At 35.0% G+C, this 18,272-nt stretch overlaps 1 protein-coding gene and 1 long non-coding RNA gene across 2 annotated transcripts in view; one reads left to right on the forward strand and one right to left on the reverse strand.

Annotated features, from left to right (window-relative positions):
- The window catches only part of Alcam (activated leukocyte cell adhesion molecule), a 182,440-nt gene that overhangs the window by 43,509 nt on the left and 120,659 nt on the right, over positions 1–18,272 (forward strand). The gene's annotated exons all lie outside the window — the stretch shown is intronic.
- Positions 487–11,323, reverse strand: LOC131922302 (uncharacterized). The gene is made up of 3 exons (XR_009382243.1): positions 11,196–11,323; positions 7,105–7,331; positions 487–3,424 (listed from the first exon to the last, which is right to left on the reverse strand). It is a non-coding gene; the product is annotated as an uncharacterized LOC131922302 (long non-coding RNA).

Raw genomic sequence — 18,272 nt, forward strand, 5'->3', positions numbered from 1 at the left:
AAACCAACCAATTTCTATTAATTTACATTCTGTTACATGGCTCATGGGTTGTTACCTCATTTTCTACATGTCCTGCTCCCTCTGCATCTGGCTGGCAACTCTGCCCTCCTCCTTCCAAGCATTCTCTCCATCTGGCTCTCCTACATAACCTCTTTCTGACTAGCTATTGGCCAGCTTTCTATTTATTAAGCCAATGAGAGCAAAATATTTCACAATGTACAAAAGGATTATTCCACAGCAAAATACCTTTTTGTAATTCTATTGTGTGTCAGTTAATTATTTCTTGATGTGTGGACCATTCTGAAAAACAAAGGTGGTCTAATACTGATATCTGCAAGTTGACACAGAAACTAGAAAGTGGTAGAAAGGACATGGGAGAAAATGATGTAGTATTTCAATGCACTGGAGTTGGCCTCCAGACTAGAACTGACATATGCATGAATCCTTAAGAGAAGAAACCCATCTTTTATTTTTATGACTCGGTTATATTTCTTCACTTAAGGTACACAAATGCAAAGGAAAAATCATCAGCAAATTTACATTGGCACTTATATGAATTAGACAAATCCCAAACTAAATGTGATCCATCATAACCTATGGTTAGACTCTGCAAACAGAAATTGTCTGAACTTAATACACAGAATCTCAAGTTTTTGCTGCTGATAATCCTAATTCTACCACAAAATTCTATTTATCCTCTTAGAAATTAACATTAGGTTTAGCCACAGTTTCTGTGACCTGTCTTTTGGTTGCCATGTCAGTAGACTCTCACAATCTAAGAATTTCCCTGAAGCAAATACACTGGAGTTCACTGTCAAACAGAGTCCCAGGAAACCAAACAAAGAGTGGTCAAAAAATTAGAGAATTGTTTTATTAAATGTCATCTACACCTGTTTCAGTTATCATTCAGATATGTTTACCAATGCTCTGTGGATGCCCTAGGTTGTCTGAAAGCTACTGAAATGTGAGCCGACAGCTGTTTTGTGGCCATGCTGAGAATTTTTCCTATAATATTAAATACTACAAATAATGGCATAGTATTAAAATAATAATAATCCACATGCAAGAATCTCCATGAAAGGTTCTTGGTTGCAAGAGGTTATAGCTAGTAAGCAGATCTGTACTATTAAGCTAGCACTATAAATACAAAGCAGTATTGAAACAGCTGGTGTCTCTGTGATCATACCATTAATCTTCTCCAGAGAGAGTGTGACAAGAAGTGATATTCAATAATAATTTTAGAAACTGTTTGCAAAAGCCAATTGATGATGCAATTTGCATGTTATTTCAAAAATGGAATGGATTCTATTCATTTAAATGCATCATAGAATTAAACTGATTTCATCCATGAAATTTATATTATGTTTTAAACTGGAATATTATTTTATTTACATGTAGTAATTAGTTGTCTGCTAAATTCATTTCTGCATTGGCACTGTTTGGTAAATCAAACTTTGAAATTTTTAAAATGACACTGGAAACTCCAAAAGAACTTGCTTGACAATGGAAGTGATGATAAACAAGAAATCAAGAAATCAACAGCACATAAAAAAATTAGTCGAGTGTAATCAGCCCTTCAAAACCTTGAATCTACAGAGGTTAGTGACTATAAAAGTACATAATTTATTGTACATAGTTTCATAAACACTATAGTTTTTTTTTATTTCTTTATATGTGTGTGTGCATATGTGTACACAGATGTGTGTTTGAACAAGTATGAGTGTGTGCGTGGAGACTAAGGGTCAATATTGTATTCTTTCCTCTATCGCTCCCCACCTTACTTTTTGAGGCAGAATTTTTCACTACTATCTGGAACTCTGTGGCTTGGTTTAACTGGTAGGCCAATGAATTTTGGAAATCTGACTGTCTCTATCATCTCCTCCACTTCCTCAGTTTAGCTGAGACTACAGATGTGTTCTACCATGCCCAGCTTCTACTTGGATATTGGGGATACAAATTTAAGTTTTTTGTGTGCATGCACCATACTCCATGAGCCCCAGCCCCTTTGGACAATATATTTTTAGACAAAAAATTAACTTCAGTATATTTTGTGGATTTACACAGTAAGACCATATTTCTTTGTCCATAGCGAGTTTCTCATATCACCAGCATAATTTTTATGGTACATTTATTATAATTTATGTGCAATACTTACGCACTATATTAACGAACTAATATTTTCATTAATTAATTAGTATTGATGAAATTCATACTTATTCACATTTTCTTAATTTCAAAAGAGACCATCTTTCTAGAGGACATTTAATTCCTTGTCTCATTTGTTGATCTTGTCACATTAGCTTCTGTTTAGATATAAGACTTGCTCAGATTTTTTTTTTTTTTTTGTCATTTTTGTCATTTTGAGGGGCACTGGACAGATGTTTGGAATAATATTCTTTTGTTGTGAATTTGTCTAGTGGTGATATTTCGCTTGGAGTAATGCTAGTGCAGGAAAACCATGCAGGCTAAAATGGTATTCTTAACATATTATACCCAGTGTACCTAATCTCCCAGTCTTTGTGTCTCTTATTATGGTTGATACTAACTTAGATCACTTGGAAAATCAGTGGTTGTCAAAGTTCTCCAGTTACTCTTTTCTTCCATGATTTTCATGTACTTTTTGGAATGAAGTCACCACACAAAGCATACATATATGGTGATTGTATGCAAATCCCACACCTCCGGTCCCAAAAGCTGTTCTTTCCAATGGGTGAGGTTTCAGTATTTATATGCTGCCTCTTTGTAGGTAGATCATCTGTTAGAGTGTTTTTCGTGTGGAAGATCTATCAGTTCTCCATTTTAAGTCTTAATCATTTAGTATTGGGAAGGAGTCATGGATATTTATTTACACTTAGGGTTTCAGTTCATTACTGCTATGTATTTTGCTTTCTCAAGCATTCAACTTGGTGTTGGAAGGGCTTATTTGTAAGTGCAATTCCTGGTAGCATTACCAAAACATTGTTGATATTCAGTAAATTATCATTTAAAGTAAATCTAAGTGTAGAAATGGGCTAGTAGACTTCTTCTTAATTTAAAAGAAGAATCATAACTTTATCCAGATCCACTTGATCCTTATTTGGAGATCGCCACCTACACTCATGTGGAAGTGGGAGGAGGTTTCACAACAAGATAAGAACATAAAACTTTGATAATGCCACAGTCATGTGGGATTACACACAACCATCAGTCTTGGTCACAAGCAAAAAGGGTCAATTGACCTGAGCTACATCTGGTTGACTTGGCCTCTTCTTGCAGATGTCTGTGTGGCAGGGACAGGAAGGTGGGTTTGCAGTCAGGTTTAGTCACCTGTTCCTGAGTATGCCTTTGGTGGCATAGCTAGTGTGACTTAGTCAGGGTCAGGATTGTCTCTCATCAGGGAATAGGCAGCCTGAGCATAGCTTCATGGAGACAGCCAAGAGCTCAACTGAAAAGAAAAACGTAAGTGATTTTCTCAAGCTGTGGTATCCAACATGCTTGCTAGCGTTCCTGTCAGCAAAGCAAGATGATCTCAAATTCAGAAGTGTTTTATGACTTGTGCCTCATCTCTTCAAGTGTGAGGAGAAACACAAAGTCTCCTGGCACGTGTAGTATATATAGAAAGGAGTAAGGAATGGGGGTCAATGGAGATGTCAATCTATCATAACTACATGAGGAAAATGCCTCATGTAGTTCTCATGGGCATGTTCACTGTTTCTGAAACCAGTGTTCACTCCATTTTGTTATGAATTATGACAGCGAGTGAAATAACCAAAGTTATCATTAAACTATAGTTCAGGAGTTGATTTATCCCAACTGATGATGAAATCACTTAAAATATAAGACAGTAATTTACTCTGCACACATCTTACAGTATAATAAAATATTATCTAATGAATACTTTTCATGGACATGTGCTCCCACTATGAATGAGTTCAAGCAAAAAAAATTTGAAATGTAATAATGATCAGGTCTGTAAAATGAAAGAATTGATTCATACTATAAATTTTGTCTATCTGCATTTAGACCAGATACATATAGAAGGAGTCTAGTCTTGGTCATAAAAAGGAGACTCTTGCATATAGAGAGTAGCTTTCCAGGGAAATGCTTTTACAAATAGAATTATGGAGAATTGTAGAGAACACAAATTGCAAAAACAGTTGTTTTAGGGTTTGTGTGAAGCCTCTATGAATTCATGCATATACAAATCTTTTTTTTAATGTTATAACTCAAACTAAAAAGTTTTTCTGAAAATAATGTATAAAGTGTAATTAAGCATAGTTCATTTTTTACATTTTATGTTCTAAATACAATCCTGAATGAAACAGTGTCTACCACAAGACTCTTAGGAAGTTGCTTCTCAGTGAGGTAGTAGTGTGTAGTGAAAATGTCTGCAGCTGTAGATTCATGCATCTTTGGTAGAGATCCCGGTTCTCAGTCTTTTATAAAGTAGATGTAGATAATTTTTTTCCTCACAAGCATTCAAGCCTCTGTCCCTCCTTTATGTACAAGAAGTAATATGTCTACCTCATAAAATTTTAATGACAATTAAATGATGAATAAAATGCCCAACAGCCACAGTGCTCTGCATACAACAAATTCCTTATTAATATTTTGAACTCTAGGATACCAACTTCTATTTCTTCAGCTAATGTTTTCCCCTCAATTGCTGCCTTTTGCATTCTAGAACAAAAATGGTCATTTTACAGTGAGTACAACAAATGATTTCTCTGTGTAGTTCTTCCTGGCCTGAAACTTGCCTTGTAGATCAAGCTGCCCTCAATCTCAAGAAATCTACCTGCCTCTGGCTCCCAAATCCTGAGATTAAAGGTATGTGTCACTTTGCCTGGCCCAATACATCTAGATATTTTATTTATATATATATAAATATATATATATATACACTTTTCTCAACTATATCAGCATTAAAAATATTTTCAATTATATTAAGTTGAAGAACTTTGTTAACACTATTTCAAGACATTGGCCACATAGGGCAATGGACATTTAACTGTAGTTTACTTATCACCTTTGCATCTTGCAAAGACAGTGGAAACGTGTTTATAGCTATAATGACCATGTCAATGTATGAGATAAATTCCTACAATTGCTATGAGTTTAGTTCTTCCGCAAACTCAAGATGCTTGTCGCAGATACTATGATCAATGACTAAGTCCTTGATGGCAAACTTAAAGATGAAATGTGCCAAATTGATCAATAGATGTTTAGTGTGCAGTTTTTCCATCAGAACATACCCTGGGTAAATCACTCTAGCAATTCAGCAACTTGGTTTTCATGAGAACCTGAGAAGCACATTACACAGAATGCATTCATAAGAACTATGTCCACCTGCCAAATTCCTCTTTTATCTCTAATGGATGGTGCTAAGAAGGCTGAACTTTTTAAACAGAGCTGAGTATTCCATTCATCACCTCAAGAAATGATATGCACATGGTGACATGCTGAAAACTGAATGATAGGCAATGTCTTTAACTTGTGTGATGGACATCTGATGATCTGATTGCTGCCCTTTTCATCACAGAACAAAAATGGTCCTTGCATAATATGAGCACAACAAATGACTGCCATAAATTGGTGTTATTACAGGGATTAATACACAAACATATACATACATTTGTTTTTTAAGACAAGGTATCTCTGTGTTAGAGTGAGTCTAGAATTCAAGTCCTCTTTTTTTTTTTTTTTTTTTTTTTTTTTTTCTGGAGCTGAGGAACAAACCCAGGGCCTTGTACTTGCTAGGCAAGTGCTCTACCACTGAGCTAAATCCCCAACCCCAGAATTCAAGTCTTTATTCCACTTCATGGAAGTGCCTCTGGATCTGTTGCTGGGAAAGTGATTAATTAAGAACAATGGAAGTAGTTAGTTGGTACTCTGTTTCTATCTCCCCAGATATCACCTACTTACTGTTTTTCCAAAGGAGCTACTCAGAAAGCTCTTAACTGCAAGGCTTACAGCCCTTAAACATAAGACTATGGTTGCGTTCACATGAGGAATTCTTTATGATTCATATAGGCTTTTAAATCATGTCTAGTTTCTCCATGAAGTGAGTTTCTCTTTAAATCCTTTGATATTCATGGGGTTAATAATATGTTATATTAACACCGAGTCTTTCATCCAGGAAACTTCAAAGTACTCTTTCACTGACACGCACTATGGTTATTTCGTATAGCTGCCAATTGTTTTTATGATTGATATCTAATGAGGAAACATTAAGAAAGATAAAGTACAATTTGGGGTAAATTTTCCAATACACAGCGTTTCATCTTAACTAATTCTCTTATCTCTTTAGAGTTTGTGATAAATTAGAAGGAAATGTACTTCCACTTAACAGCTGGCTTTGTAACATCTGCTTCTCTTAAATTGGACTTTAATGTAAAATAACTTGTCTTTATTTTAAAAATATATTATAGGGAATATTTTCTCTCAGACTTAAGGTTCCCTCAGTAAAAATTTCATATATTAATATATGCAAATATATTCTACATTGGCCTTTTAATCCTCTTGGGCAATTACTGAAATAATTCATAGACCTGTTCTTACCAGTAAGGAGGGATAAATTAAATTTGTCAGGACACCAAAGAAGCATTAGATAAATTATGTTCCATCAACCTAAAAGATAACTAATTCTACAGAAATGAATGTTTATGACTTAACTCTTGGATTAAGTTTATATTGGATTTTGAGGGTGCTAATGAATCCACTGTTTAGCCAGCTCTTATTTAGTGGAGCACACTGTAAAATTCCTTGCTACTCTGCTCACGCATTATCACAGGGATGGAGAAACTAAATTGGTTTTCTACATGTGACTAGAAATCTAAGATCCAATCATCTTTTAAAATTCTTTCGTGATTTAAAAGCATCTCTGCAAGAAGCAGCATATGGGAGCTAATAAAAATCACAATGTGCCTTGTCACATTACAGTATTTGCCTCCACCACTTATCTTGACACTGCATCGGCCTGTCCCCTCATGGCCTTTAATTGTAAAGTAAGGGCACGAATGAATACATTTGAATACTCTTCCTGGAAGTCATTGTTCTTTCAGGTCCTCAAACTTGCCATGGTTGTTTTCTATTGGTCAAACAAACTAGGGCTTGATCATAACTTACCTCACTGCCGGAGTCCACAACACTGGCAAGTCGCACAAGGATGAAAATACCGCCCAAAGCTATTGTTGGCAGGAAAATGAATGTTCTTCCTCTTTAGCAATTTAGTCGGAGTAAATGTGAAGGATGACACAAACATTGCAGGCCATTTCTGAGTGGAGACTAATTCTTTCCATCATTTCTTTCCAGTTGTTATTTCAGGACTCAGCGTTGACCTGGTGCTGATCATTCTATTGTGTAGAGGGACGGAAGTATTAGATAAAATATTGGAAGATGTATTTCCTATGGTCAAGTGTTGAATAAGAGGACTCTACTTCACACATGAGTATATGAAGGTGAAGTTTATTGGGTCACATCACTTCACAATAGTAATAATAATAATAATAATAATAATAATAATAATAATAATAAAGAGGCTATATCCTAAAATATAGAGCTTGCAAGATGACAAGATAGGCTGCTTGCCACCATTTGGCCAGATTTTCCTTAACCTGGACAACGGTTTTTTCTTTTTCATGATGTTTTAGAGGGTCAGGCAGAACAAAAATTCCACTCAACCATATTTATACAATGCCATTTCTTTAGTAGTTAGTACAGAGTTCTTCAACCATCTGCTAGGCGTGGTGTTGGTGACATGTCCATCTGAACAGCAATGTTGTTCATTCAGTGAGACATACTCTACCCATGGAGCTAATGAAAAACATACTCAACTCTGGAGTTTACTGAGCTAGAGGATGGGAACAGGACAACCTGCTTGTATTGTAGAGGATGAGTATTAGGGAGGAAGCCTAGTGCCAGCATTGAGTACTGGGCTGCCACTAGTCATAGATAATCCACATAAGACAAGAGCATCAGACAATGAAGTACTGTTCTTTCCTATTTTTCTTTAATTTTTTGAGAAGATTAAATACAAGTACTCTGTTTTATATCATTTCCACCTCTTCCTCTCCACCTCCAACTCCTACTATGTCCCCAAACTTCCTCTCAAATTATTTGCTTCACTTTTTTTTTTTTTTTTTTTTTTTTGGTTTTTCGAGACAGGGTTTCTTTGTGTAGTTTTGGTGCCTGTCCTGGATCTCGCTCTGTGGACCAGGAGGGCCTCGAACTCACAGAGGTCCACCTGGCTCTGCCTCCCGAGTGCTGGGATTAAAGGCGTGAGCCACTGCTGCTTGGCTATTTACTTAATCTTAATTATTATTGACACACACACATTCCTATCACACCCCCAAAATGTATATAAACCTAGTCTATTTAGTATTGGTCATATGTATACATATTTAGAAGTACTGCTCTCTCAGTAGCATATTTTGAGAGTTCCTATTGTTCAGTGTTCTAAGGACACAGATGTCATACACAGGCGAAACTCCTGTCCTTATGTAGTTTACTGTATTGGGAGAAGCGGAGTCCAGGCAGTATTAGTGCACTATTCACAATATGAAAATTATTGGATTCACAATTTTCAAGAGACTGGCTTTGCTAGATTATTTCATTTCTGACTTGTAGACACCCTACTTTTCAGTATGTACTAAATTACTAGAGTTTGTTTTTTTTAAATTCTCCTCGCAGTTGAATATTGCCTGTATTAGACACCAAATCTCTAAAGGTGTAGTTATATAATTTTAAAACCCTTATAATATAGATTATCAGTCTATGGAAATGGATTTCATTAGGAAAATGATGGTTTCTCATATGCCTTTTGACGATTTCTTCAGCCGTTCTTTAAAAACCCTTTCTTCCTTTCTTGAATGCTAAATGTCTCTGTGAGAATAGTATGACTTTGTGGTAAAGATAAAATTAGTTTTTATTCTCTTTATCCTCTTACTCCTCCACCGCCCCGCAGTGCCTCATAGTCCCCACGGCCAGAATGTTTGAAAAAGATGACTTCTTAGTGATCTTGTTAGTACCTAGGAGGATACTTTTTTCTCCTTTTCCGAGTGAATCAAAATAAAACAATTTTTAAAAATCTTCGGGCTCTTTGTGAAAGAAGCGCTAGCTGGTTCTTGCACGTTGAAGCATCAGGACACTCCATTCACAGTGGTTAGAAGGAAAGAAAGTTTTCATGCACACAGGCATCCTGATTAACTCCCCTGTATTAGATGAGCCTAGTACCGCAGTTAGTAGACACTCTAATTAGCTATAAAATTTAAGGAGCCACTCTTGTAATAGGTTTAACACCTTCCTGGGATAATGAGCTCTTCCAGAATCCAATTTTTGCATCCCACCCACCTCTAGGAGAGGAAAAGGGATATAAATTAACATGAAACAGGTATGTTTTCTACATATCCCCTAAAAGTCCCTTACAATGCTAGGAAGGTGTTTTCAAATGGCAGGTAAATATAAAATACCATTCTTTAAGTATACTCTGCAAAGTCAAAGCAACTCATTTTTACAGTTATGTTTATTAATCAAGTCCTAAATGCTCGTGTATTATAGTAGGAAATGCATCTTTAGAACAATTATTGTTAAATCTAAGTAACATACATATTTTCAAAGAAAAGGTATGGTCTAAACTTAAAACTTGTTAGTAAATAAATAAAGATACCACACATCCCTTTATATAATGTGAAATCATCTTCATGCTGTAGTTTAAAGTATACTTTCCATCTTTTAAAAAAAGCAATCTTCTCTCCAAGACAGAGGTTCTCAACCTGTGGGTCATGACTTTTTGGGAATGAATAACCCTTTCACAGGGATAGCCTAAGATCATTGGAAAACACAGATATTTACATTATGATTCATAACAGTAGCAAAATTATAGTTATGAAGTGACAACAAAAATTAATTTATGGTTGAGGTCACCATAACATGGGGAACTGTAATAAAGGGTTACAGATTTAGGAAAGTTGAGAACCACTGCCCTAAGGCATGAGTATCATGTTGCAAATAAGGATCTATTGCTTTAAAAGTTGATGGAGAATCTTTTGTTTTCATAGTCTGTACAGTGGTTTACAACTAATTTAACATTTTTGAGTTTTCATAACTTCCACAATTTCTGATATAATTATCTTTCAACATTATAATGTTTTGGCATTCTCAGATACTTAGCTTTGTATCTGAGAGACATGCATCATCTTGTTTCGATGTTACTATAACTCAAAGTTGTTCAGAAAAGTGTAGCAAATCTCTGCAAATTCAATAGCATTTCTATGAATTTCTATGCAGTTTCTATGAGGGGAAAAAAGAAAATGTTTTCTCTCCTCAAGGATTGATATGACAGTTGAGGCTGAAGAGATTGCTCAGTGGTTAATAGTGTTTACTATTAAAGAGGACTCAAGTTCAGTTCCCAACATCAACATTAGGCAGTTAATAACTACCTGTAATTGAGCTCCAGGGGAACTGACACCTCGGGCTTTCATAGATACCTGCAATTGTTTACACATACCCATACACATACACACAACTAAAAATAAAATTAATTATTGAATATCACATGACCATGAATTTAAGTATTATACAAGTATTCCTTATTAGATACAAAAAGTTATTATTCTTTGAATATTATCTTTCTGGTTAGTGCTGAAATGAAGAAAAATATTCAAATACATGTTCCTTTAATGAATGATTCACCTGGGCAATGATATAGGTAATGACACTGTGTAAAAACACATTGGAATAATGTTATAGTATGGCAGAGCAAGTTATGAGAATTGAATATACAGTAATTTCAAACTAGTCATTGACTTTGCTCCCATTGTCAAAGTGAAGCAGTTGCAGAAATGTCCACAGTGACTGTTTTCAAGGAGAATAAATATCTCCTCACTTGCTGGTATTTAAGGCCATGACTGGAGTTAGGATAAATGTCATCAATCTTAATTTCTCAGTAATTAGACACCAAATAATTTTATAATCATTAGTTTAGCATATAACGGATATATAGATTTCATAGTTTTTATTTAAAACTTTTTAACAGATACATAGGCGTCAAAGTTTTTATTTAAATTATAAACATATATTAAAATCAATGACTTGTTGTAATAATTAAGTTTGATTGGAATCCCTGATTGGTCAATTGGATTATTTGAGTGGCTCATGGAATTAAAATATACTTTAGCTTTTTATCAATAAAGCATAAATAAAATAGGGTAGTCAAATACCTTCATATGTAGTAAATATATCTGTTTTTCATATGTAGAAAATCAAATGGAATGCTCCTGCTCTATAAGTGCTCAGTAAATCATAATTACTACCATGGAGATAAAACTTCATTCAATTCTAAAATAAGCTTCCGATTCAGTTTGGAAGAAAGTAATAGCAATGAATGGAACCTGAGAATGTTGAGAGTCTGGGCTTAGCATGGAATTCTGAGGTTCCTGTGTACTAAAGAGGTAAACTGGAGCAGTTTTGTTCTAGACTCACTGAGGTCAGGCACAGTGAGACCAGGAAGCAAGTGTTTAGGACACAAGAAACTCAACCCCAGGTAAAGGGAATCGTTTCTGTGGCCCATTTTCGATTTCTGAAGGAGACTTCTCGGCTAAAGAGCAGGACAAAAAGTTGTTTCAGGAGAATAGGCTCCTGTGGCTGCAGAACTTGCTACATTTCCTCCTGTAATGTGGGGTAAGTATGGGACTAGAGACATTCCAATTCTAATATACGAGAATCATCAACAATCAGTTCATGCATATTATGATCATTCCAATTCAATAATTCATTTTTCTCGGGGCTGGAGAGATAGCTCAGAGGTTAAGAGCGCTGACTGCTCTTCCAGAGGTCCTGAGTTCAATTCCCAGCAACCACGTGGTGGCTCACAACCATCTGTGATGAGATCTGGTGCCCTTTTCTGGCCTGCAGTTATACATGCTGTATACGTAATAAATAAATAAATCTTTAAAAAAAAAAAAAAAAATAATTCATTTTTCTCAAACTACATGTAGAATCATTTCTCAATATCCCCAGGAGATTTGTTCTAAAAGGCTTCCAACTTAAATATCAAAATCCATGAACAGGCAAGCTTCTTATGTAAAATGACATGATATTTGCATGACCTCTATAGATCCTCCTGTGCAGGAAAAAACATCTCTGGCTTACTTATAGTATTGAATGCAATGTAAATGATATGTAAATAGCTGTTCACTGCTTAGAGAATAATGACAATAACACAGGTCAGGTTCAGTAGAGATGCAACTTTCTTCCAAAATGTCTGTTTGTGGTTAGTTTAATCCACAGGTGCAAAAACCTCTGATTCAATGGCCATTGTATGGCCTTTTTTTTTTCTTTCTATGTGTTTGTTAGGCACGATATAGCACAAGTAGTCCTTGTGTTTGTGCCTAACAATAATTCTTCTTGACTCTGAGATTGTATTAAATAAAATATTGTAAAATTTTCTAACAATCCTTGTAGAGTATAATCTACTCTTCTTTTGTTTATTTCCTGTTTACCTTTCCTTTTTGACAAATCATCATAGAATGCATAAGTAAAATATGTAAATTGAAATCTAAGTTTCCATGGCTAAGAAATAATGAAAGTCAAATAAATAAAAAAGAAAATTAAATTAATTTATATTTTTCATATCATTTCTAATTCTTTTTTGAAAAGGATGGGAAGAGATAGATGGATAAGAATAAATTTCATTTTACTTTTACACATATGAAAATTTAACATGAAAATTCAATATTTTTGTTTTAGTAAACTTTAAAAATCATTTTGGCTCACTCATAGTAATTTCATGTATTTATACTGTACAGTGTGATGTCTAGATTCATATATACTTTGCACAGTGGAAAAAATTCCTGGTAGCCACTATAATACCTAAAGCATGTTGTTATGTACAAGACATTCAAAGTCTTCTTTTGGTATTTTGAAAGTGTAATAATTATTAATTCTTCCCACACTACTGGGCAACATAACATCAGAATTTATTGCCCCTATTTTACTGCAACATCTTATCTCTTATTAGACCTCTCTGGTTCTTCCTCCCACCTACTTTCCTTATCATCTAGTAAACCTCTGTTCTACCTTCAACTTCTTTGAGGGTGAACATTGTTTAGATTCCACATTGAAGTGCCTGGCTTTCTGTCTGTACCTGGATTGTTTCACTTCACCTACTGACCTCCATGCCCATTTGTGGCAGGTAAATGGATTTTAGCTCTTATGACCTAGGACTCTTTTCTTACCTATTCATTCAAAGATGAGCATTTAGGCTGATTCTACAGCTTATCTGTTACAAATAGTGCTGTGATAAATACCATAGTGCCTCTATCTCTTCACCACATTATTTTATTTCTTTTGAATAAGTACCCAATAATAAGATTATTGGATTACACATTACTTCACTTTAACTTCTTTTTGTTTTGTTCTGTTTTGTTTTGCTTTTTAGAGACAGGGTTTCTCTGTGTAACAGTCCTGGCTGTCCTGGAACTTGCTTTGTAGACCAGGGAGCCTCGAACTCATTGAGATTTGCCTGCCTCTGCCTCCCAAGTGCTGGGATTAAAGAAGTGTACCACCACTGCCCAGCCACTGGTTTTTATAGAAGCCTTCATGCTACCAATTGTTATTGCTATACACCAATATGTTTTGGAAATTTTCTAAAAATATGTATTTGTAAGTGTTTTTTTGGTTACTTTGAAAAGACTTTATTTCACTATCTCTTAAGTTACATTTTCAAATCTTTATCTAAAAATAATCCAATGAATAATCTCTAAATACTATGGTATGTTATTTCTTTCCTCTCATGACATTACCAATTTAATTCAGAACATAAGTCAATACTTTTTAGCAAAAGCATCCAACTTGTAGCATTGACAATTATAATAATATTTATTTCCTCTGTTTAGCTTTAGAGCTCAATACAACAAATGAAGCATACTACTGAGTTTAAGATGCTTATAAATTCTGCCACAAAATATGTAGAAATAATTTCTTAATTATGTGATTACTGACACTTTAAACACAGAAGACAATGTTTAATGATAAAATTCATGAATGACTGCAGGCTGCCTATTGATTTTATTTGTAAATATGAAAGAATTTAGAAAATATTCTTTTCTACTACAGTATTTGTGTACATATACATTAATGTCTCAGAGACAATTTTTAGTTGAAGTTTGAGTACATCTTGATTTATTTTCATTACCTAATAAATTATTTTTCTTGGATTTTATATATTTGATAATGACTTATGACTGATCATCTTGCATCTAAAGTCATATGAAAATATGGGTTTGGATTAGATACTTTTTATTTCAAAATACTGTTTATATACACATCTAATTTCTTATCTGTAGGAAACTGTCAGTTATTCATTATCAACTCAATGGTAAATAAAGGCCATTTGATATTTACACGAACTGTACTAGTCAATGAAGATAAAGTTGACCAGACTAATAATATTCTTATGGGCATAAAAAGTAAATAATCACAGAATTAGAGAAACTCTGTGGGATGATTTAAAAGGGGAAACAGAATCAATAACCCTTGTGTGAAATGAGTGACAGACAGGTCAAGAGAGGACCAGAGAGGAGGGGAAAATCCCCCTAGTAAGAGTACCTGAGGCACGAGAAATAATCGAGTCCTTGAACAATCTGAATTTGAAGAACAAGTTGTCTACTGTCTAGAAAAGTACAAATGAGCTTTGCTGGCTTGTTTTATTCTACTTACATTTTGGAGTGATGCTTGAGTGAGTGGGAAGATGAGCTCTGAGAAAATGTTCCACGCTGTAGATTCTCAAAGGCTAGAAAGAAATGCCCCTGGACTGAGAATATATCTTGGGTACACCAGAATGGAACCTTTCAGTCAAAAGCAAAAGTTGGTGTAGTTCCTGGCAATCTTTAAAGGGCGAGGTTTCTGCCTTTTATTTCCAGTGTGCTCTAGGGAAGAAGTTAGCAAAGAGCACAAACACTGCCATCTCCAGTTACTAATCAAGGGTCTGTACATGTTACTAATCCTTGCTTAAAATCAAAGAGGCAGGAGAGCTGTCTGTTCACTCTGACAGTACATCACCTCTACCAGGTAACCAAATTGCTTTTCGTTTTAATAATGGGAGCTCTTCTGTCTTTGTGTATGTGTTTTGCTGTGGTGGTGGTTGTTATTGTTATTTTTTATAGAAGTGTGGTGTGAATGTTCATGGGTATCCTGGCCCTGTAGGTGTTAGTGAATCTGGTTAATTGAGAATAGAAATGGTTGAGGGCAGGGAAACAGAAAGGAAGGTAGCAGTAGAGGAGAAAGCAACCATGAAGTAAGACATTGTCTCTGATTTTTATTGGTGCTTATGGTATTTTTAACCTTTTCCAGAATGTGCACTATAAATTGTTTTGTTTGAGTGAATGTAAAATAATTAGGTCTGGATTTTTTTGCCTCAGTTCTGTGCATCAGTCATAACCATTTGATTATTATCAGAGGTGCAAGTACCATTTAAACATTTGCAAAAGGTTCATGATACTGTGACCAAACACAGTGGAGAAGAATCTCTAAGTTCTCATATCACAGTCTTTTGAAGGTTTTTAAGCCTTTCCCTTAGCTCCGAGCTATTCACTTAGTTTTCTGTGTATGCATAACTTAGCAAACCCAGTAAACTACGTGACCCCCTAGTGTTGCTACCATGGCTGAAGTTCCTGGCTTAGATTAGCCCATGGTAAGTACTTATTGAGGTTCCTGCTCTCCTTCCTTATTACAAGAGAGGAGACTGAGTAGAGGAAAGTAAGGCCACCTTATTCATTATGTATAGCTCATTAGTTCCCTGTCAACTTCCCTTTGCCTTTAATCAATTGAAAGAAAACAGCCTTACAGATTTTTAGGAGGAAGCACATGGGGCTGTAGTTCATCAGCACTGTGTGAAGTTAAATTTAAAGGTACAGGCGACCTCCACTCTGAGTTTTCACCATGTTGCCTCGCATACATCCTGTGATCAATAAGAGGAATGGTATTCCACCCCCTCACAGCTCACCTCCTCCTGTCTGTGCTTTCCAAACAACAGTTAGTCATCTCTAAAACATGTTCCCCTTGCAATAGGCTCCAATCTTTGCTATACATTTCACAGAAGAAAGACACACATCTCATTAGTGAAATATGCCTGTAAAATAATGAACTAATCAAATTAGTCATTTTAAAAGTCTTGTTGTTCTGAAACATCTGTGTGAATGCTGTATTGTTTCTAAGGGGTTGCCCTGAGGGAGGTTGTATTTATTGAGTGGGTGTTACCTTTCATGGAGGTTCTTTCTGTTATCACCTTTGGATTAATACTGTTTAGTATTTATTTTAGAGAATTAGAACAAAATTAACAAACAGTGTTTGCCATCATCACTATATTTTTTCTGTATGCATTTGTGAATATGTTGGGAAAAGTAATAAAAAAATACAAATAGGTTAATACTGACTTTGATACTGCCTATGATTTTATACTGTTATATGAGGTTAGAATGCAACCAGAAATGGTCTATCTTGGAGACCATAGCTCACTTCATCACAGAGATACAGAGGTGAGTCATCAGAAACATCTTCCTCTCAGAGACTCTTTGGCTTAAGTAGAATAAACTTAAATGGTTTTTAAGTATATTAAAGAGTTGCAAGATGCTACACAACTAAATTTTCGTATGTCATTGAAAATATCTCCCCTGTGTTGCTTAGCACAGTCAAGAGGGGAAGATGAAATATTTGAAAAAAAAAAGATTTTTTAATTCAAGTATTCTAGGAAAAATGAACAAATTACGTCTTCACATAGGAAGAGGCATCCAATGTATCAGACATTGCTAAACCAGACTTAGTGTCTCACACCTGTATCCAAGACTTGGAAGGCTGGAGAAGAATTGCTGTGGATTCTAGACCAGTCTGGACTCCACTGTGAGGCCCTGTCTCAAAACAAACAACATCCAAATATATCATTATAGAAAAGAGAAATTGCAGCTTAACACGAATGGATTCTTTCTACTTTAAAATGTTTTTTATTCATTTTCTGAGTGTAGTATTCTCAGACTTCATACACAAAATTAAGATTTTTATGCACTATTTTGAAAATGAGATTAAAACATCCATTTATACACCAGTTCTCACATGAAGACAAGCACATATTTTTTAAAACTGTGTTTCTACCTCACTGGCCTTCTTCAAATCCCAGTAGGCTTTCCCATCTCTTCATTTCTATTGTATTGAAAACCATATTTTGCAGTGTACAGAGGTCTGAATGGAGTGGGTTGTGCAAGTTAGCTTCCTAAAACTGAAAAATATTGAGAATCATTGAATTAAACTGTAGCTATTTGAAAGATATTGAATAACAATAACAGGTTTACAATGGATTTAATTGTTCATTAATAAAAATTCTATCTGGGGTTTTAAAAAATAGACATTTTAAACCAAGAAAAATACACATAATGAAGACAGCTGCTTTTGAAATGATGATAAAACAAAGGCACACATGCTTCTGTCTTAAACATTAGGCCACTCCATTACAAAAGCTCTTTGCTATTTCAAAGGCACAAGCAGGCTTCAAATGGGTCTGCACATACACTTGCTGACGAGCTTACTCTCCAATCAGGCCAGTTAATAGCTTCTTCATTCTTTGAACCAAATTCAAAACTCTTACTTTCATGTTATTAAATAGATAAATCAAATGTTCCTGTAACGCCGACTTTCCTTTAATCCATCCACACCCAAGTTTAAGGACTGCTGTCACAATGCCAGAAGATGTAGACCATAAAGAAGACCTGGGGTAAGTTTTGTAACACAGTCTCAGTGTTGTGCCTATGGAAAGCCTTTCAAGAAAAAACAAAATCACCTTTAGTTCCTTAAGGGATCTTTTGAAGATGTAACAGAGTAGAATGAAACATACACCATATAGCAAGAAGTGCCACTTGTATTAAGTTTCAAATATAGAAGTGCTTGTGTTTTCTTTTATCTTGCATTCACTTTATACAGTGCGGAATACGTGATTACCATCTATAAATAAGCAAAGATATTGGCTAAGTATAAAAGTGATGCAAAAGGGCCTCAAAAATCATCCTATTCCTCCTCAAATCCTACCCTTCTGAAAGGAAAAATGTTCCCAATTAAACCAAAACATTTAGTAAAGTTGTTCATTAGTTAGACCTTTAAAAAATACTCCTGTACTATGTTCTTTATCTATTCGCTCTGATATCTTGATTAAGATATAAAATTTACCAGCTAAGCAATCCCTGATGCAGATTTACATCACAATAAATTATGACACCAACATGGATTCCCTTAACAAATATAAAGTTACATTT

This window comes from Peromyscus eremicus, chromosome 12, assembly GCF_949786415.1.
Source record: "Peromyscus eremicus chromosome 12, PerEre_H2_v1, whole genome shotgun sequence".
Lineage (NCBI taxonomy): Eukaryota > Metazoa > Chordata > Mammalia > Rodentia > Cricetidae > Peromyscus > Peromyscus eremicus.